This window comes from Rhineura floridana, chromosome 2 (genome assembly GCF_030035675.1).
Source record: "Rhineura floridana isolate rRhiFlo1 chromosome 2, rRhiFlo1.hap2, whole genome shotgun sequence".
NCBI classification, from domain to species: Eukaryota; Metazoa; Chordata; class Lepidosauria; order Squamata; family Rhineuridae; genus Rhineura; species Rhineura floridana.
The window spans coordinates 25,517,025-25,540,040 of record NC_084481.1 but is presented as its reverse complement, the minus strand read 5'-3'; positions in this window follow the sequence as shown (position 1 = coordinate 25,540,040).

Here is a 23,016-nt window from a genome sequence, read left to right as displayed (position 1 = left end):
GAAAGAAGAATGTTTTCTTTCAATATCCTTGATAGTGGTGTCTGGTACTAGTAAGATTCAACTGTTTACAGTGCAAGTTGCATTTAGACAAATAGGAGAGAAAACACTTCACATTTCTATCCCCAGTTTCCTTTCAGACTTGATAATGGATAATTGGTGTGTGCCTGTGTCGGGGGGATTACGATCTTGATAAAGGCACTTGAATCTTGGAAGTAAGCAGACAATGATGAATGAATAATAGAAAGGAATTGATGCATATTTTTTTAAACAAAAGGTTCAACATAGTCTGATTTTAAAGATAGAACAGAGAATATCAAATTTCGCAGAGTGGTAAGCGGCGGTAACGCAGCCGAAAGCTCTGCTCACGGCCGGAGTTCGATTCCAACGGAAGGAGGAAGTCGAATCTCCGGTAAAAGGGGTCGAGGTCCACTCAGCCTTCCATCCATCCGTGGTCGGTAAAATGAGTACCCGGCATACGCTGGGGGGTAAAGAAAGGCCGGGGAAGGAACTGGCAATCCCACCCCATATATACGGTCTGCCCAGTAAATGTCGCAAGACGTCACCCTAAGAGTTGGAAATGACTCGCACTACAAGTGCAGGGACACCTTTACCTTTAATCGTTTGGCATCATTTAAGAATTGGTATGAACAATATGAAGATCTGGTTCTAAACTCACACATCAGTCTTTGAAAAGATCAAGGCAAGTCAGAAAAGTTTAATGTTAAGTAGTTTCCTTTAAAAAAAATATTGGAGGAGACCCAATTTGACAGGCAGCACACAAAGGTACATTATTTTTACACTTCTGACTTGGTTTCCATGAGAAATGCCATTTGATTTCATTTTTTAAATACGCCTGGAAACGACTTGCACTATAAGTGCGGGGACACCTTTACCTTTTTTATATCCAGTCTAGTAGTGGTAATAATAAAGTTATTAGGCATTACTTTGATTAGGTCATGCTTTTTTCTTTTTCTGGTTTTGTCTTCTGATGCTGGGTTACAATATTACTGCTTTGCATTTTCATGCTCAAGAATCAAAACAAAATTTTCGATATACCCCTGTTTTAATCTTAGATCCATGAGGCATGAGTTCATCTGTGCGAAACGGAGGGGAATTGCCATGATTTTGTTCAAATCACAGGGCTGAAAATGTAAACTATTCCTGCTTACAGAGAGTCCAGCCACAGGGGCTCAACAAAGCATGGATGTGGACTTCAGATATTCTGTTGTTTAAACCTTATTTGCAATTTTTCAACAATACAGTGACAACAAAACATAACATCCTATAACCAATAAGTTGCCCCATCTCCCCTCATAGCTTTCAGTGATTCATTTCCAAGACTTATTTAGAACTTTTATTTTGTCTGTAAGCCCTCATACTACATCCTCTCCATAAAGCCCCATGTGTATCTGACAGAGCGAGACCAAAGTCTGAATTATTTACATAAGTGATAAAACAGAACCATAGCTTGTGACTCGTGTCCTCTTTGCACTTTCAGTTGAGCTGTTATCTTTTCTACAAGAGTGATTTGCCATGACGTATGGATCCATTCCCCAGTCATTTGTGTGCCCAGGCTCTTCCAATGTTTGGCCACAGACATCTTTGCAGATGTCAGTAGGTAAATTACAATGTCCTTATAAGTCTTTAGCTTGCTTTTCAAAAAGTAATAAAACTATTTTTGGAACACAAATAATTGTCTGTTATTTCTCCAACAATTTTAAATACTTCTCTCCAGAACACCTGTATTCATCCATCGCTAGCACATAGGTATGTGTGGCTCTGTTTCTCCTCAGTCTCACCAGCATGCTGGACTCATATCCCATCTTCCCCCCCCCCACAATCTACTGAGACACTATGGAGAAAGATACCATCTGTGCTTTCACTCTGGCCCCATCTGACTCATACCACTTTATAAACAGTCATGGCTTCTCCCAAAGAATCCTGGAACTGTAGTTTGTTTAGGGTGCTGAGAGTTGTTAAGAGATGCCTATTCCCCTCACAGTGCTACAATTTCCAGAGTTTCTCCCGGAAGAGGGACTCCGATTGTTCAACCTCTCTGGGACTTGTAGCTCTTTGAGGGGAATAGGGGTCTTCCCACAACTTGCAGCATCCTTAACAAACTACAGTTCCCATGTTTGGCCTTGAGATGATAAGGAAAAGCATTGAGGAGAGATATGATAGCACTTTTCAAGTACTTGAAAGGTTGTCACACAGAGAAGGGCCAGGATCTCATCTCGATCACCCCAGAGTGCAAGACACGGAATAATGGGCTCAAGTTACAGGAAGCCAGATTTCAGATGAACATCAGGGAAAACTTTCCAACTGTTAGAGCTGTATGACAATGGAACCAATTACCTAGGAAGGCTCTCCAATACTGGAGGCATTCAAGAGGCCGCTGGATAGCTACTTGTCAGGTATGCTTTAAGTTGGATTCCTGCATTTAGCAGAGGATTGGACTCGATGGCCTTATAGGCCCTTTCCAACCTTATGTACTTCCTCATTTATGTCAAGATTGATCTCACTGGTCCTTCCCCCCATATGTTAGCCCACAGTTTATCATTAATTTGGTCTCCCTGAGGCAACCACAAACCTGACATGTGCCCAGTTTCAGCAGCAATCACTACAGTATACATTTTCGATATTAAGCCTTTCTTATCCTGTTGCATTAAATTCTCAAACCCTGTCAGAGGCTTCATCATTATTAAATTGATTGACAGATTGATTATATAGTGCCATCCGGTATAGCAATGGTGATTTCCAACAAACAGGTTTGACAGGTCCCTATCCCAACGGGCTTATACTCTAAGAACAGACCCAAGACAATAAGAGACCTCCTACCAAAGGCAAGGAGATCAGGAGGATGGAGCCAACGAGGACAGCAATGTTGGGGGAGGGCTAGTGGGTACACCCTAGCTGTCCTCCTCCATGAGCACATGAACGTGTGTGGGGAGGAATTTTTGATGGGGGGGAGGTTGCATTATATGTGCCATCTGGCCAGCTAATGCAAGATGACACTTGTCTAATCCTCTTTTAAAGCCATCCAAGCCGGTGGCCATCACTACCTCATCTCCATTGCTGAGTGATTTCCATTATTTAACTATGTGTTGGGTAAAGAAGTGCTTTCTTTTGTCTGTCCTGAACCTTCCAAGATTCAGCTTCACTGGATATCCCTGAGTTCTAGTATTATGAGAGAGGGAGAAAAGTGTCAGTGGCCTATGAACTTTGAGACATGCACATAGTGGTGTCCCCAAACCAGCTAATATTCAAATGCTACATCCATGGAGGAAATAAGAAATCCCTCCATTTAATTCTACATAAAGTGGTACTAGAGGAGATGAAGGGAGAGGACAAGAGAGCCTGTCAGTTCTAGTAGACTGGAAGTAATAGAAATGACTGAGCTTCTGATGCTATGGATGACAGTTGAGTCTATTCTTTGTGCTGGGGAGTGGAGAAAAAGGAAGAGCCAGAAAAAAATGCTATCCCCCCCCACATGGGTTGTCATTTAGTGCCACAGAAACTGTTCACTCTATATGAATTATAACACATTTCATTACTCATATGTCAAGTATCAGGCATGAGTTTTCAGAGAAAGGGAAGGAGAGGAAAGTAATAAAAGAAGGATAAAGTGGGTGCATGGTCCTTAAATAATATGACTGTGAAACAAATCTGAAAATTACACACCAAATTAAGTATCTTATCAGAAAAATGAAAGGAAGCAAACTGAGACACACAAAGTGATCATCAGGGGTGGTCAGACGTCAGAATGTATTGTATTGCTGCCTCTGTGCAGTCAAGACAGCTCAGAAATTATTCTTTTTAACATTGCTGAGGATAAATGCCGTACAGATCTTTAAAGTTTAAATTTAAGAGGCAGTCTAAAATTTCAGGGTATCTTTCGGAGAACAGTCAACTGGATAGAGTCTATTGACATAGCTAATGTGGGCAATTCCCCAACCCCCACTGCAAAGCAGGGCAAGTAGTTGTGTTGGTCCATTACGATAATTCCATATAGGAATAGCAGAAGAGGTAGTCACCCTTTCAAGCTCCATCTGCACTATTTATTTAAAGCAGTACCATACCACTTTAAGCAGTTGTGGCTTTCCCCAAGAATCTTGGGAGCAGTAGTTTGGTAACGGTGCAGAGAGTTGTTAGGAGACCCCCTATTTCTCTGACAGAGGTATAATTTTCAGAGTGATTTAACAGTCACTCCCTGTGGGGGGACATTTACACATCTCTATCATGTCATCTGGGTTGGGAAGAACAACTATTTGTCTTATTTTAATATGCTTTGTTTTAAGATGTAGTAATGGCCTTCAACTTGTGTTGTTACAAAGCTCTGAGCACCTTGGGTCCAGGATACCTTAGCCCTTACACTCCAGCTCCATCACTGAGATCTTCTGGAGGAGTGCTGCTAGTTGTCCCCTGTGTTACAGAGGCCTGAATGAACTGAACCAGAGGTCGAGCATTTTATGTTGTTGGTCCCATGCTGTGAAATACTCATCAAGCGAGATTTGGCAGGCATCCTCAGTTTTGACTTTCGGGCATCTTGAAGACTTTTGTTTATGCCACAATACATAGTGTTTTCTAAATAGACAAACTTGGATGGCTTTAAAAGAAGATTAAACAAATTCATGGAGGGTAAGGCTATCAAAGGCTACTAGCCATGATGGCTATGCTCGCCTCCATAGTCAGGAGTGGTATGCTCCCAAATACTAGTTGCTGGAAACTGTAGGAGGGGAGAAATTATTATTATCATTATTGTTGTTGTTGTTGTTAATCTCCTGCCCCTCCTTCCAGAAGGAGCCCAGGGCGGCAAACAAAAACATTAAAAACATCTTAAAAGCAAAACATCTTTAGCATCTTAAAAGCGTATTTAAAAATAAATCTTAATTTTTTTAAAAAAAAACCTAAAACTAAAAACCATTCCAACACAGATGCAGACTGGCATAAGGTCTCTACTTAAAAGGCTTGTTGAAAGAAGAAGCTCTTCATTACTCTTTTGCTCAGGTCCTGTTTTCAGGCTTCCCATTCGCATCTGGTTGGCCACTCTGAGAACAGGATGCCGTAGTACATGGCCTTTGGCCTGATCCAGCAGGGCTTTCCTTGTGTTTTCATGTATATATGTCTTCCTGAATGAGATTCTGCCTGCCACTCATATGCACCTCACTCTCCTCTGATTATAAATTTTGGCCAGCAGACTGACAGGCCCTTGCAAAGAAAACTGCCAGTAAATACTGTGGCAACTAACCCACTAACATCCTGTACCTCACTGCTTGGGGTCCAACAAATCATTTGGGAATATCTATAAAAGGAAGACAAACAGGGGGTCATTGTTTAGAAAATGTGGCAAATAAGGGGGGAAATGTGCATGTTTTAGTCTGCAATCCGCACCCCAGCTATCTATGAGTAAGCCCCATTTAATTCAACAGAATGTACTTCTGAATAGACATGTCTGCAGCCTTACTCAGTACAATTGGCAAAGTACAGAAGCAACTTCGACTGCAGAATGTGTAGATACACTAAGGAGTATGATTTCAGAAATACTCTATATATTGTTTTTGTGTTTCTATGAATACTTAATGGTGTTTCATTGTAAGGTCAGCTTTACTCAAAATAGAAGGACATCCAAAATTTTGGGGAGGAAAAGTTTCATCACTCACGATGATCTTGGCATAAGGTTGCTGATTATGCTGTGAGTTCATTTCCCTTTTTAATGAGCTTTAAAAGGCATAACCTCATTTGCTGCAGACTTTATGGGAACTGTTTATGGCATGTTTGTGCTTTCTCCAAAGAAGCTGTCAAATATATGTAAATCTGTGTAGATTGTTAAGCATAAATTGGTTTTTAGTATCTTCTGCTCTTATCTTGATGACTAAAAATATCTGGATTAGTGAAAGTTAAATTTGTCATGCTCCGATTTTATACCAGGGAATGCAACAAACTGATAACAAATCTATATTATTGTTAATTCTGAGTTAATCAAAAATGTAATTACGACTTTTAATTAGAAAAGAAAAAGTGGCTGACACCAAGCTTAATAAAGATTACTTTTTTTGTCTTGTCATCACAGGTTCTGAAAGATAATGTGAGCGCTCAATAAGCACAAGCCCATCCATCTTCAAATTGCTAAAAAGTGGATTTTACTTGATTTGAAAACTCATTTTAACATATGAGTAATGAAGCTCCAAATTAATTTTCAAATATATTCTTAAACAACAGAGTTCCATAATCATCCAAGAGATCTATCTGTTTGTTTCCCCAAGCCATTTTGCACTTTCATTTTAAGATCATCTAAAAAAAACATAACATTGATCCTACCTAGGTACTGTTGCTGCTGCAGTGAATGCTCCGTTTGCCAGTTCGAAAGTGTGTATGGCTATTGGCCTTAACTAGCAATACCAGGGTACAACTAGAAGTTCTTCAGCATGTACAAGGTATTATCCACTATACACGCTTCAACACGAGAGCCGCAGGTGCCTAGCTGTGGACTATGGGATGAGCACGTCAGGGCAGCACAGGAGAGTAACATGGTTCCATAATGCAACACTCCTTTTTTAAACTTTCTTCTCTGATGGGGGCTAGAAGAGTATGTATGACTTCTTTACAGTCTTCATGATATGATTATGTGATCTGCATTGTCTATCACTTTGTCTATACATTACTTGCTCCCAAAGCCTTAAAAGAGGCCATGAGGTGTTTTGCCTGCCAAAGTCATCTGCTGACTTTTGTTTTCATTGTGTTACATTAACTGTTTTGATCCATAGCTCATATTAAAAGTCTTCTCTGAGAATGTGATACCTGTGTGTTATACCGGCATCCTCCCAGAGCTGATTAATGGGATATATGTTATATTTCCTTCCTATAAGACTACAGAACAAGGAACACTATTCTTCCACAACTCCATTCAGTTATCCCTTGTTTTTTCTTCCTAACACTTAAACCGATCTTTAATTTACACATGCCAAAGGAACACGTGCCTCACCGAAGTATGCAGAACCAACTGCACTCCTCATAATAGGGAGGGAAAAGCACATAGTGTGGGCTTCCTCAAAATCTTAAGATTCAAATAAGCACATACATCTTTACTGGGCAGACCAGGGTATGGCCTGAAGGCACAGGAAGCCACCACTTTGCTGAAGCTAAGCTGGTCTGGGTCTGGTCAGTGCCTGGATAGGTGACTGACTAGGCTTGCCTAGTGAGAGACAACAAAGGTCACATCAGGTGTCCTTCCTGCTCATGTGGCTGTGTGGTTAGAAGGTTGTTCTGTGGACTGAGTCAGGTGGGAAGGGAGATTGGCTTCTGGCTCCCTTTCCTCTTCCTTTGGTCCCTATCTCTTTGAATGTCACATTACCAGATTGAATCGCCCTTGGTCGCCGTGATGGATGACCTTTATCAGGAGAAGGACAGGGGGAGTGTGACCCTGTTATTTTTACTTGATCTCTCAGCGGATTTGATACCATCGACCGTGGTATCCTTTTGGGCCGACTTGGTGAGATGGGTATCACAGGCACTGTTTTACAGTGGTTCCAATCCTATCTCCAGAGTCATTTTCAGGGAAAAGCATTTGGTGATTGTCTTTCAGCCCCCTGGCAGCTTTGCTGTGGGCTGCCACAGGGTACCATCTTGTCCCCAATGCTGTTTAGCATCTATATGAAGCCTTTGGAAGATGTCATCAAGAGATTTGGGGTGAGGTGTCAGCAGTGTGCTGATGATACCCAGCTCTATTTCTCTGTAACATCTGAATCGGGAGAGGCTGTGCAAGCCCTGGACCAGTGCCTGGACTCAGTGGTGGGCTGGATGACGGCCAATAAACTGAGTCTGAATCCTAGCAAGATGGACATGCTGTGGGTTGGTGGTTCCCAAGTTTGGGTAATTGGTTAGTTGCCTGCTTTGGATGGGGTTGTACTCCCTCTGAAAGAGCATGCCCATAGTCTGGGGGTGCTCCTGGATCCATCTTTGTCGCTAGAGGCTCAGTGGCTAGCAGTGTGTTTTACCAGCTTTGGATGGTAAGACAGCTGCAGCCATTTCTGGACCAGGATAGCCTGACCACTGTTGTCCATGCACTGGTAACCTCTAGGCTGGATTACTGTATTGCACTCTATGTGGAGCTACCCTTAAGGTTAGTCTGGAAGCTGCAGATGGTGCAAAATGTATCGACTAGACTGCTCACTGGGGCAGGGTATCGCCAAGATGTCACCCTGCTGCTGAAAGAATTGCACTGGCTACCTATTAGCTACCAGGCTAAGTTCAAGGTTCTAGTTTTTGTGTACAAAGCCCTGTACAGCTTGGGACCAGGATACCTGAAAGATCATCATACCCCTTATATACCCAGTCAATCACTGCACTCTGCAGGTGAGGACATCCTGCAGATACCATCTTATCAGGAGGTCTGTTCTGCACAACATAGGAAGCGGACCTATAGTGTAGTGACACCTACCCTGTGGAATTCCCTCCCCTTAAATATTAGACAGGTGCCATCACTGTAATCTTTTCAGTTCCCACTGAACACCTTCCTCTTTCAACAAGCCTTTTAAGTAGAGACCTTATCCCAGTCTGCATTTGTGTTGGAATTGCTTTTTAATATGTTGTTAAACCTCATGGTTTTTTTTTTAAAAAAAGATCTTTTTAAAGCTTTTAAAATGTTTTTAAATTTTAATATGTTTTAATGGTTGTTTTGTTTTAATATATCTTAAAGACTGTTTTTATTATGTATTAAAGTGTTTTTAGTGCTTTTGTTTGCCACCTTGGGCTCCTACTGGGAGGAAGGGGATGATATAAATCTAATAATAAATAAATAAATAAATAAAACCTCTCACTGCTGCTCTCAAGCTGTGTCATGCAAGTTCCTGCCACAGGGCCCTCAGAATGAACATATTATGCACTGTGTTGTGAAATTTGTCCTTCATGTTGGCCTTCTACCCACAGCACCACAGAGAGTTGTGTGACACTTCTTTGGTTGTTTGGTTGTGCCCTGTCTGTGTGTACTGGGTTGGGTGATGTCATGGGGTCATTTAGCTATCACCATGCACCAATTCCTGCCTTCCAAAATATGGAGACATCATCAGGGTATAATATCATGGGATGGTGTCCAATGCTGCAACTCGATTTGTGGAAGGGGCCTCCATGCACACAACATAACTTCCTCTCCCTTTGCCCACATGTCCTCAAAATTGACTCTGGAGGGTTGCGGAACCAAGTTTGGGGGGAGGAGAAGAAGTAGAAGTCCTGTTGTGCCAACAGAACCCACTGGTGCAGCATTGGATACAACCCATAATTAATTGGTGGCAGCAGCATTGCCAGGGATGCTGAAAGAGCACTGAAACCTACAAAGTTTGTTCACTAAAGGAAAATAAAAAAAGAACCTGAGGATGCACAGTTAAGAGGAACTTTTCTTTTAAACTTCCTTCAAGCATCTTCCTACAGCCTAGGTCTCTGAGCTACAGGCCTATGCATTCCAAACAGTTGTGTGGGCAAAGTATCAGAGGGTCTGTCTGTCACACACATGCAAATGAGATGAGAGGGCTGCTATAATTATATTTGAAACAAATAGCTGACATTTCTCCCCCCCAAAAATCCAAAACATTCCTTGCATGCATCTATATGTCTCTATATCTATCTAGATCTGTAGATATAGATAGATCGTGTTGATATGCTTCGCACTGGTTGAGATAACAGATAATTTTATTCCATTACTTCAGCCAGTGCCAAACACATCAACTCTTGTTGGGTATGAAGGCAATGCCACATCTGTTCTCAGAGACGGCCCTTTATTATTTTATAGTGCTTCCAGGGTTTCTTGGCATTTTGCAGAACAGCTACCATTAGGCAGGGGTGGGCAGATCAGCCTATTTCCATTCCATTTCCCTTTCATATTTGTTCCCCTATCTCTACATGCCCATTCCATCCTGTTTCTGTACAAATGTGCATTTTTTAAAAAAATCTGCACCCCCTTTTTTAAAGATTGCAATTCTACAAGGTGCTCAGAGGGCTGCCATTATTGTTGTTATTTAAATGTATATTGCACCCTTCCTCCCAGAGGAGCCCAGGGCAGAAAACATACAAACAATAAAACAATAGAAAAACACCTAAAAACAATACCAGTACAGAAACAGACTGGGAAACATCTCTATTTAAAAGGCTGGTTGGAAGAGGAAGGTTTTCAGTAGGTGCTGAAAAGACAAGAGAGATGGCACCTGCTTAATTTTAATTAATGTTAACAGGTTTCTAGCCACTTGGAATGGCTGGAAGCACAAGAGCTGCCACATGCCTTGCAAATGGGGTTGAAAATGTCCCTTGAACTCTGAGAAGAATGGGATGTGATGACATACCCTCTGTCACAGGAGTTTTGCACAGATTTCTTTAATATTGTTCACATTTTATGGATTTGAACTTTCAGCTCTTTTATTGAGGTGTGCGACAGCTAGCTACTCAAAGCTTGACTACCTCATTGAACCAAAAACAGTTCCACAAAAACAATGGCCCAGGACATATGGATCAGATCAGTTTGCCCCTAAATAGGAAGTGAACAAATTCCTCAAGCATCCTTACCACTAGGTAGGGACCAGGGCTGATTCTTCTGAGAGCATTTTTGCAGATTTCTTTTCTTTTGGGAAAGTAGACGTATAAGTTGAGTGTGATGTCACTGTTCCTCTCAATTGTTCTTAGCCCAGTGCTCCTTATCTGCCCTCCTCAAACTTGGTACTGAGGATGTCATCCCTACAACATGACTTATATGCCAGAATTGGAGCCGCCACCAGCTCAGCCTCCTGGCAGTCTTCTAGGGGGTATAGTAGATGTGCCACAAGTAAGGATGAGAGAATCTGTCAAGTTAAAATTCTCCTTTTTACAATCTTAAGGTTCAGTTCCTCACATTTCCACATCAATTTACATATACAGACAGTTTTGAAAGGAACAAACAGAACTTCACCCAAGCTTGCTCTGGATCCCAAAAGGATTCTGTTAACCACCTAAAATATATGCACGTAATTGTGATTAACAAAAAAGAGGTTTTTATGTTTCGGCTTCTGCCTTCATCAGCTGCTAACACAAAAATGCTGTTACCATGGTGGCAGTGATAGACTTTGAGGATGGAATGCTCAGAGGGACTTCATTTGCAGAAACTAAATAATGTTTGTACTGTCCTCCAGGTTAAGGCCATGTGGTGCCAATGCGTGCAGAAATTATATCCAAAAGTTCACCCTCTTAGTCAATGCTGCTGGATCTGTTGGCATCTCTATATCTGTTATAGAAAAGTCCAACAGGCTATGCCCCTCGATGCTGAATTATTTTGCAACTGGTTGCTCTACTTTTTTTTGTCAAGATTGCCGATTTATGGTTTCTGAAACAGTTCTTTTGGAAACTGTGAATTTGATAGATTTGGCTTGAAATGAACTGAACTGAAATTCTCACCCATCCCTACTCTTTACCTAGTATATGCATTTATGCATCTATCACTTGGCTGGAACCACATTGCAAAATTTGGAGAAGTGCGTATTTCAAAGGATGGCTGTGCTTCAGAAAGTGCAAATTAGGCAGGTTCACCTATAAATGAGAACTGAAATCATTTTCTTCCCATCCTTAGTGGGGCCCACCTAACACTGGGCTTTCATTATATTGATTGACCAGGAATTGCCTACTTCCATTTTTAATTAAACTACTACTGATGACAAACACTATGGAAAAATATAAAATATACAGGAAGTAACATAAGGGAACAGGAGTTGATCACTGATATAGAACAAGGAGCGAAATGTGTGGCATGTGAATAAGGTTTAATATAGTTTTGCTATACAGTAGGGCCCCGCTTTATGGTGTTCCATTTCCCGGCGTTCCGCTGATGCAGTGGCTTTCAATTAGGGGAAATTCCCTGTTTTCAAGCCAATTTTGTGCTTTTGGGGCCTTTTTTGGTTCATTTTCGTGCGACCTGACCCATTATAGTCAATGGGTTCCACTTTATGGCGATATCCACTTTACGGCAGGGGCCTGGTCCCTAACCCACCGTATAAGAGGGGCCCTACTGTATTAAGTACATATAAGGATGGCATAACTAAAAGCCAAGGCCTACCGCAACCTGGGCCTCAGTGATTGAAAGTGGCTGCACCATCATCATCAACAACATTAGTTTGGAACTGTATCTGAACATTTCAATTTGTTGACAATGTCACTTTCATTTGTATCAACACTAGGGATGGGGTTCGCTACATGGTTCTGATCTGCTTGCATACCGATAGTCCATCGCTTGATCCCGATCCACCCCTTTTTTGTTCCCACTTGCTCTCGCACTTGCTGATTTGAAACTGCTATGCGCGTTTTGAGATGATTCGATTCACGGGTTTGTTTGGGTTTTTTGGTGGCCAAAATTTCATAGTTATCAACGTAGATACTTATGTAAATGATGACAGTATTTGATGTGGTTTTTTGGTGGCGGGAAAAACATTGCATAAATTTTAGGTAGCTTACGTGAATGATAACAGTGTTCCATGTGGTTTTTAGACTGTGGGATAAACATTGTCTAATTTTTACGTAGCTTATGTGAATCATCACAGTGTTCCACATGGTTTTTTGGCAGCGGTAACTCAATGTAAAATAGGGTGGGAGTTTGAAAGAATAAATTATTGCTGATTTGCCACAAAATCCCTGCCTATTACAGCCACGGATGGCAGCAAGAAATAGGTGCCAGTCCATAAGGATGGCGAACTATCAGATTCAGCTGGAATCTGATGCCAGGTCTGGTTTAGCAGATATTCTCCCCCATCCCTATTCAACAACCCCCCCTCCATCCACCCACAAGTTCCTTCTTCTGGAGGTGTCAACTGTCCATGTCCACATGCTTGTAGGTTCCTTGGCTGTGCTTGCCTGTGTTTCTGCATTCTGAACCATGAGATGCTTTGTTTAGAAGACTTTGTCCCTATACAGCCACCCCCAGGAGTACACAGCCTAATGCTTCACATACATACCCCAAAAGCATACAAAAAGATACATTCAAAGCATACATATTGAGCACCCCAAATCTCTTGAGACTAGAGATGGATGAGAATTTTGATTCAGTTCTCACTTCAAGCCAAATGTATCAAAGTTGCACTTTCTGAAACAATATGAGAACTGAAACACAGCCATCCTTCAAAATTTGCACTTTTTCAAATTTTGTGATGCAGTTTGCCAACCAAACAATATTTACAAAAATGCATATATTAAGGGAAAGTATGCAGAATATATAACAAGCAAAAATGTGTTAAGATGAGAAAATTCCCGACAGAAATGTTCTTCTAAGGAAAAATTTGTACCAAAATGCCGGAGAATTTTCATGAGGATTTTTTTTTAAAAAAAATACAAATTACTGCAGAAATGTGGAGAACTGAATTTAAGATTAGAAAAATGAGAAACTAAGAGAACTGAAATTGACAGATATTTCCATCTCTACTTGAGACCCACATTTCCTCTGCTGCTTACTACTACCACCACCCCTCGCCCAAGGGAAAACAAACTCTCATTGGAGAATTGTAGATATGCAATTAGACAACAAATGAACAAACAACAAAATATGTTGGAGGGAAAATCTCCACATAGCCATTTCTCATTCCACAGTCATAAAGACATTTCAGCCATAATGGAAAATGAGTATGCTTAGTTAGCCTGTTTGAAAAAGTTCATCCAAATAAATATATAGAAGCAAATCGTCTCCCCAATCTAGGAGGCTGGAAGATGTTTTCTGTCTGTTTGCAATTATGCATAAGTAAATGATTTGCATTTGCACACCAACTGTTAACTTTAGGAGATACTGGGGAAAATAGTTAAAAAACTGCAGTTCCATATGCCTCTTTACCTTAATTCACTGGGATGTACATTCTCACAAGACATTGTATACGATTACACTATGAGGCATTATAGTATTAGGCGTTTAAAACTGGATACACTTCAAAGTAGAAGGGGTCAAAATTCATTATGAATGTTCTGGTCTGCTTCCTTATTCCTCTGTTGGTTTGCTTCTCATATAAATTTTATCAAGTCTGAAGAATATCCAGGAAGGAAATAAGCATGACCCTGGTTCTCTCTCCCATACTTTCTCCTCTGTGGAAAATAAGAATTTTATGAAGTCCTGTCATTGATAAATATTTAATAAATATAAGGATTATTTTTATAAAAAAAATCTTTTGGATAACAGTGACTTTCCCACTGCCATTAACAATCCATGTTGTAAAGTTTACATTGTAAACAGACCCACATTGTACTTTCAGATGGTCATCATCCATTATGGACTTTCAAAGAAGCACAGACTTTTGAGTCAAGTATGTGTGAGGGCTTGATTTATGAATATTCTGTAACTGCTAGTCAAGGTTTCCATGCAACTTCTGCACAGACTTTTTTCAGAAGTCCCTCCCTCCCAAATGGACAATTCTTTACTCACATAGTAACGTCTAGATAAGAAATGATAACATGTAGGGAAGACACTCTCTGGCTACAATTACTTCATGGGAACAACAGGACACCAAGAAGATGGAAGCCTCAACTTCCACTTTCCCCTGCTGTATGGACTAGCTCCATCCCGAGTTAATTCCATCCATTACATTTCACAAGATCAGTTCTCCCAACACATACTTATGTACACAAATATGTGCTAATGCATGTCCTCTTTTCCTGATATGAAAAACCATGTGCAAGAACTGAGACTTCATATAAGATTCACATAGTGAGGAATTGGTTGAAAGTTTGGATTAGGTGTGGGTGGGTAGTGGGTGAATTAAACACATCAAATGCTGCCTTTTACTGAGTCAGGCCACTGATCCATCTAGCTCATTAGTGTCTACTCTGGGTGCTTGCAGATGCCTGCTTATTTAAGCATTCATCCTGATTTGTTTGCAGGGAGATTAGATGATGTTAGCTTTTTAATGAGAATTAATTCTGATTTGTTTGAGGGAAAGTTAGATGACATTGTGTCAAAGCAAGTGTTACCCCACAATTTCCAGCGCATTTCCCTGTTACTCTGGGTGCTTCCAGATGACGTCTTTATTGAGCATTCATTCTGATTTGTTTGCCGGGAGATTAGAGGACACTGGTTATTTAATGAGCATTCATTCTGATTTGTTTGTGGGAAGATTACATGACATTGCATCAAAGCAAGTGTTACCCCACAACTTCCAGTGCATTTCACCATTACTTTGCTTATCGCAAAAAGTCTGATCTTTTGGGGAAGCAGGTTTGTTGCGCACTACCTCCCAATCAACTATAATTGCACAACCTGAATTTACTGGTATGTGACTGAATCCCACCTCCAAACGGCAACATTTGGGAAGCACCACCAGGGTTTCAGAAGGGACGTTCCCAGTCCTCCCTGGGGATGCCCGGGATTGAATCTGGGATCTTTGCATGCAAAGCAAGTGCTCACCACTGAGCTACAGCTTCCTTCCATACTTTTGAATAGTTTACTGGTGGGATTCTTTGGGTTGACTGAGTCAGCTGCACATTTGCTCTGGTTTTCCTTTCAGACAACATTTAGGTGGCTGCTCTAACTGGGACATGTTGGACTTCTTTTGCTCAGTAATATAATACACTTGTCACCATATTCCTTTTATTAGTTCTAAAATGAACTGAGATTCCCAAGGGCAAGGATCTTTGTGTGTAACCAAAGATTGTAATCCTAATTTCTGGAAACCTGCTTCATTCCAAACGTTTGGAGTGCCTCTTGTCTTCTCTTCCTCCAACAACCCTTTGGTGCAAAGAGGAGCTGGCAGCATCTACAGACAGCAGCTGAAATAGTTTAATTATGTTATTTCTGTCGGTGAATGATAAAGACAAATCCAACCTTGAATCATGGCTGACTGATTTCTAATGAATTTTAATTTGATTTCTCCTTGTGGGGAAAAACTGAATGTTCTAATGAAAGGTTGGGAGCTGCTGTGTGGGCCTTATTATGATTGCTGCGTTTAGTATGATTGCATTTTAAAGAAGTGAAAAAATGAGGATGAGAAGCTTGCTCAAGCGGCAAGAGGAGTGAGCTGTTCATTGTGCTGAATTGGATTCAGGCTTAGTCATGCTTGGAGTAGTCCTATTGATTTCAACAGTTCTGCTGTAGGTCTGACTGAGTCTGATTCCAACCCATATAGTAAGATTATGAAGAATCGACTGGCAAAAGGGTGCTGATTTCAAAATGGTCCAGGAGCCAGACATAGGGTAGTATCCAGCTACTGCTTAAAGTCAATGCAAGGATTTATGCTTGCTTTATGGGACTTGCCCCTTCTCCCCACCACCACCACATGTGAACCCCATGCCTTCCCCAAACCTGCCAGAGGATCAGATCCAGCAGGACTTTATTTATATTCTGATGACAAGGTTACCATGAAAAGTAATATACATACCACCACAATAAACCAGTTCCATCTATGCATTGCTAGCATGAAGACTGTGGGTTGCATCTACAGTGCCCTTCTGTTGACTGAAATGCTTTTAATACAGCAGAAGGCTGTACATAAATAAAGATGGGAGGTGGGTTTTCACTGATTCCTCTTGCCTCTTGCAGTCTGCTGCTCCACTGAAAATCTTTTCCAGAGGATGTGGGGATTCTCCACAGCAGCGTGGGAAGTGGTGTAGGAGACTGAAGGGGAACAGTGCAATTAGTAAAAAATTATATTCCACAATGGTGAATAGGACTTATTTATCCTTGCTATTCTGGATGGCGTTAAGTACCATTTTTGTAATATTTTAAGTGATACTTCTATGTATTTAGCTGATGTGGCTTTACAAGGAAATTTCCCCTACATTTTTGTCCTATAATCTTGATCAATTTTAATAGCCCAGTCAGTTTCCCAGCAAATTCGTAGCCCTTGTTGTGATCCCAAATCCTGTTTAAGTAGTAATCTGTATAAGGTAGTTATTTGCCCTTTATCTTTTTCTATTGTGTTAACTACCATTCTTTCAAAATCTGTCAAATTTCTAGTGCCTTGCTGTATGACATGTTGCTTTCTGATAAATGTAGATAGTTGATACCACACTAACCATGTAATATTTGAATTCTTCAATGATGTCCTCCAAACAGTCCTAGATATGGGTACTAAGTCAGTGTAATAATGCACTAATCTATAAAGTTGATTATCTTTTAATGCCTTTTTATTCATCCTTCTCTCTTTTAGATAAAAATCCGGGTGTCCACAAATTGGTATCAGTGGGGATATCCCTGGCATCAAAGATTCCTTTCTATATTTCCAGACCTTTAATATAGAAATAATGCTTGTATGTTGTTGTTGTATTCCCTTTTTAATTTCTTTTTTAATAAAAGGTAATACTGTAAGATGTGTGTCTTGGAATAAAGACTTTTCTATACAAACCCAATATATTTCTTGAGAATCGTTAATTATGGACATCATATGTCTAAGCTGATAAGCATCATAATATAGTTTCAACAGTGGTATTACCCATCCTCCTTCCTCTACCCTCCTATATCTCAAGTTTTTTGGTGTCCTAGGTCTTTTACTTTTAAAGATAAATGTATCAATTGTTGATTGCCATATTTTTTAAAAAAATTGTGCAATATCCGTGGGTAATACATAAAACAAGTACGTAAATTTTGGCACCACCATAATCTTTATAACCGATATTCAACTCATTAACGACAAGTTCATTTTATTCCATCTTTTAATATCTGCTATTATTTGATTCCAAATCCTTCCATAATTTAATTGGAAGGATTTGTTCATATTTTTTGAAATTTGAACTCCTAAATAACGAAATGACTTGTGAACTAATCAGATTTTAAGTTGATTGGACATACCAATTTGATCTTTAGGAGGTATATTATAACATAACAAATCTGATTTTGTGTAATTGAATTCAGTCCTGATTTTTTTGGAAATGCTCTAAATCCTCTTAAATATATCTTATACTTGTTTGTGGATTTTCTAACATAAGTACCGTATCATCAGCATACAGATTTATTAAGTGAGTTTGATTTTTAATTTGCACTCCCTTGATATTATCATTGTTTCTTAATTTGTCTGCTAAGAATTCAATTATCAGATCAAATAATAATGGAGATAAAGGGCATCCCTGTTTGGTACCAGATTGAATTTTAAAAGGAGATGTTTCTATATTATTAAATCTTATTGTCACTGATGTTTCAGTGTAAATTGTTTGTAAAACATGTGAGAATTTTGGGGCTAATTTATATACTTGTGGAATATTTAACAAAAAAATTAAGTTTACACTATCAAAGGCCTTATAGAGGTCTAGAGCCAAAATTGCTAATGATGTTTTAGATTTTTTTTGCGTACGTAATTACACTATGTAATCTCCTAATTGGATCTGCTATATGCCTTTTGGGAATAAACCCAAACTGGTCCGGATGAATTATTTTTCCTATCATTTTTAATCTGTTGTGCTGGAGAGGATGTGGAGTACGAGGATCTTATGTTCATATGTGGTAGGAATTCAAAGATTCTGGATGGAGGTTTTTGAAGAAATATCCAACATAATGGGAACAAAAGTAATAAAAACACCGGAATTGGCATTACTTAATAAATTTGATGGTCAAAATCAAACCATATTACACAAAAAGCAAATTGAGTATCTCCTAATAGCAGCACGTATGCTGATAGCTAAATGCTGGAAGGAGGCAAAAGGATTAAACATTAGGAAATGATACAGTATAGTATGGGAAATAGCGCTTACAGAGAAACTTACTCAACGTTTGAGAGTGGCAAGAGGACAAAACAAAAAAGATAGTTTTGCTACAGAATGGTCGTGTTTTATTACACATATAAACAAAACAACAGCACCAACACAGGTTCCAACTGCCTTTAATAAATTATGGTTACAATAGTTTTTCTTTTTTTTTTTCTTTTTGGAGAAAAAACAATACCTTGATTCGAGATCTGTCAACTTGTTAATTAATTATCATCAAATAACCAATGTTAAGCAATATGTATTGTATTTGTATTGTAAGTGGATAGCGATAGACTGGAAACAAACACATATGTAAAGTATTAGTCTTTGTATATATGGTCTATGAATTAAGTTAATATTTAAAATATACTTTTTCTATATATATTCCCAAATAAAATATATATATATAAAAAAAATAAAAACGCAAACCAACAAAAACATTATCATGGAGGATCTCATGCGGCGCACACACCCTGCTGGAGAGGGGGCAACCTTGCAGCTTGTTACACTTGCAAGAAACAACTAATAATGTCAAAAGAAGCTTTTTTTTTTAATACAGCCTTTTGAGTTTCACAGGTTTAATAAAAACAGGGCAGGCTGTTTCCTACAGTGAGTTGTCTTTGCCATAAACCATGTTAATAAAGCAATATATATATACATATATATATACATACATATATATATATATATATATATATATTTCACCTCCTTCCATTAGCAGAGGCCTCTCGTGGATCAAAAACCCACAAATGGAAGAGCACCAGTAGATGCAATCCAAAGAGTCAGATCCTTGAAAAAAAAGTATCTACAATCCAGCCAGGGCCATAAAGATGAGCTGATTTAGGAAGTAGAATTTGAGTAATATTAAAGAACATCAAATTATACATTACAAAATTTGATAACATTTTTTACACCAAGAGAGCAGGAAACACAATTTGGATTTTCTGCCTCAGACATCAAGATGTCTTGGGATGTTTCTGGACTGAGCTAGTCATTCTGGATGGGTGTGCATGTAGACCCGATAGGACTGAAGTGTGTGGTGTGGACCCTGCCAAGTCTTTATCTAAGGAGGGCTGAAGAGGCCACTGTGACCCTGTTATCCAAACTGTCCCTGGATATATGGCTATTCCAGTTGCTGTGATCACAGCTGGCCTGGAATACCTATTTACTTCATCACCCCACAGTCCCCAGTTAGGTGAACAGGATTCACTTGGGATTTTGTTCAGAGACCCCAGGCTGAAGTTTATATATGTTCTCTGTATACCAGAGATATGGTATACACCATGGTCAATAGTCAGATTATAGGAATTGTAGCCCAACAACATCTTGAGGGCCACAGGATCCTCATCCCTGTTGTATATACATATTGCACAAGAGTCTGGTTTTGGTGTACAAAGCCCAATGCAGCTTGGGACCAGGATACCTGAAAGACCATCTTATCCCTTATATACCCAGTCTATCACTGTGCTCTGCAGGCGAGGGCCTCCTGCAGATACCATCTTATCAGGAGGTCTGTTCCTACCAACATAGGAAACAGACCTTTAGTGTGGCAGCACTTACTCTGTGGAATTCTTTCCCCTTAAATACAAGACAGGCACCATCCCTGTTGTCTTTTTGGTGCCTACTGAAGACCTTCCAAATTCAACAAGCCTTTTAAGTATAGATCTTACCTAGTTGCGTCTGTATTGGAATTACTTTTTAAGATGTTCTTAAATATTTTTTTTTAAAAAAAACACATTTTTAAAGATGTTTTGTTTGAATACGTTTTTAAAGTTGTTGGGATATGTTTTTAAATATATTTTGTTTTAATATGTTTTAGAGTGCTTTTACTATTTTTGTTTGCCACTCTGGACTCCTTCTGGGAGGAAGGGTGGGATATAAATGTAAATAAATAAATAATCTGGTCCTCTGTAATATCTTCAAGTGTAGTGTGTGTGTATGTAAGGGGGCTTTTATTGGTGTGCCAGGCCAAGAGTGTGGAAGTATGCTTCTTAAAGACAATACATTTGTGCATATGCTTGCTAACACTCTGCTGAAGTTTTGCACATCTAGAGCCTCTGAGCATCATAGCCAGGAGCCAGATTATGCCCTGGGTTTTTTTAAATATAAATTAAACTGATTCATGACCTTTTTATATGCTTCCTCCTCTGTGTATAACCTTTTTGCCATCTGCAAAGCAACATTCACTCTGTTGTACTTGCCAGATCCACTTGCACTATTTTATGGCTCAACAACCACACATATTTTAAGTGGTGTAAATGTCATGTTGGAGTTTAGAAACTCTCAATTCAGCTAATTGGAACAGTGAAAAGTTGGTAAAACTTCAGATGGATAATGGAAAGTTTTATATCATCTTTCAGCTGCAATGGAGATTTTACAGCCAGGAGAAGATGGAAACATGATAGACGAGATAAGAGAATAATTAGAGTGTAACTTAGTTCCTTGATTTAAAAATTAGCAAGAGGATCAAAGGGAATATTAGAAATAGAGAGAGCTTGTATGTACATCTGGTTTCAGTGATTGGTTGTATGCATATTGAACTTTACATCTTTATTCAGAAAAAGTGATTGACAGCTTTTGTGTGAAATGACAATAGTCTCCTAAATAAAACTCAAAGAGAAGAGGCTCGACATAGGCCCGCCATGAGAATAGTTCTGTTAAAAAATGAATCACATTCCAGTCATTATCATAAGACGTATGATTCATTAACAAAAGCTCTAGCATAATTTATAATAATAGATCCAGAATGAGGATGAGGTGTTTGCCTCCAAGCATTTTAGGAACATTAGGAAACTGCCTTGTACTGAGTCAGACTATTAGCCCAACTAGCTGAGTACTGACAACAGTGACTCGAAGCAGCTCTCCAAGGTTTCAGGCAGCGGCCCTTCCCAGGTCTACCTGGAGATGCCAGGGATAGGGTTGCCAGGCTCAGGGCCTGAGAATGATTCTGTATCTTTAAAAGAAGAGAAAATTCAGCCAAGTGCAGGTGTTCTTGCAACACCGTAATGGGAAAAACCACAAGGTGGAATTCTCCCTTCCCCCTGCACAACTTTTAAAGATGGGGCCCATGGTGTTTTTTTTTGTTTTTGTTTTTACCATAGAGATGCTGCTGAATGTAGCATTCCCTTCTTCCCTGCTCTAACATTTTGTAGATCCAGGTCAATCAGGGCACTACATTGAGAGGCCCTTCTTCCAGTGGCTTCTGGGAATGTGATACAATGAAAGAGATTTGTGTATTGGAACACCTCCTTATATAAAAAAATAAAACTCATGCAAGCTAACAAAACCAGAGGTTATTGCTAGAAAAATGCAAGAGAGAAACAGGAAGGATCCAGGAAAGAATGTTAAACGATAGGTCCAGAATGGGCTCTAATCTAGAATAACAAGAGGTATTAAATTGAATCCCATAATGGCCCTGATCCAGCTGATGGTTCCAGCTGTTGGAAAAGGGAAGGACAGGGCTGGGTACATGGGGTATTACATGACAAAGGTGTCAGGAAGTCAGTTATCATTAGCCATTATAGCATGAGTTTCCTGTCAGGGAGTGCCAGGAATGACACAAGGGCCAATCAGAACTTGCAGCTAGGGGACTGAGTTGACGCGTGTGGGAAACGGTGGAGATGTTCTCCACGACACATAGATTTCAGCTTGATCAAATTGCCAACAGAAAGTGTGGGCTGAAATGGGAGAATGCCACCTAATCTCTGAAGGAAGGTGCTTGGCGAAGGAAGCCCATTGTCAGTTTCAGTATCTAAAATAAGGGCATAGAGCTGTACACTTGCATTAGATGTGGTAGGAGTTCCATTCCAGGGACTAATTAGGCATGCATTTATATGAACCATTACCCATTTTTGTCACCACGGGGAAGTGCGCTTTGTACAGCAGCTACAATGGAGAGGATATTTAGCAGGAGCCAATGGAGCTTCCCTGAACGCTTTGCTATCCTGGTTGTCTTTAATTCCGTGTAGTGATTCTATGCTCATTGCTCAGGACAAACCCCCAAAGGTGCGCATAGTCTCAAGGCATGTGCAGGGCTTCAGCTGACCCAAGCGTCTCGATACTAGAATGGGCTGCTATGTAGATCACAGTGTTCCATTGTGTCCAGCTGTTGCTGCTTCAAAAGAGAGATGAACCGATTCCAACGGGGCTTTTATACCCACTTTTATACCTCAGACCTACTGCATTCTAAGGTGCCCACCTTTTAAGATCCATGCTAATTTCTACTGCCCTTGTTTCTCTTTCAAATATTAATGACTACAATTTTTAGCTAAATATATGCTGAAGAATGCATTACACTTTTTTAACTATGTATGATATGTGCACTATTGGAATTGTAAATTATTGAGAAGACAGAAGAGAGAACTT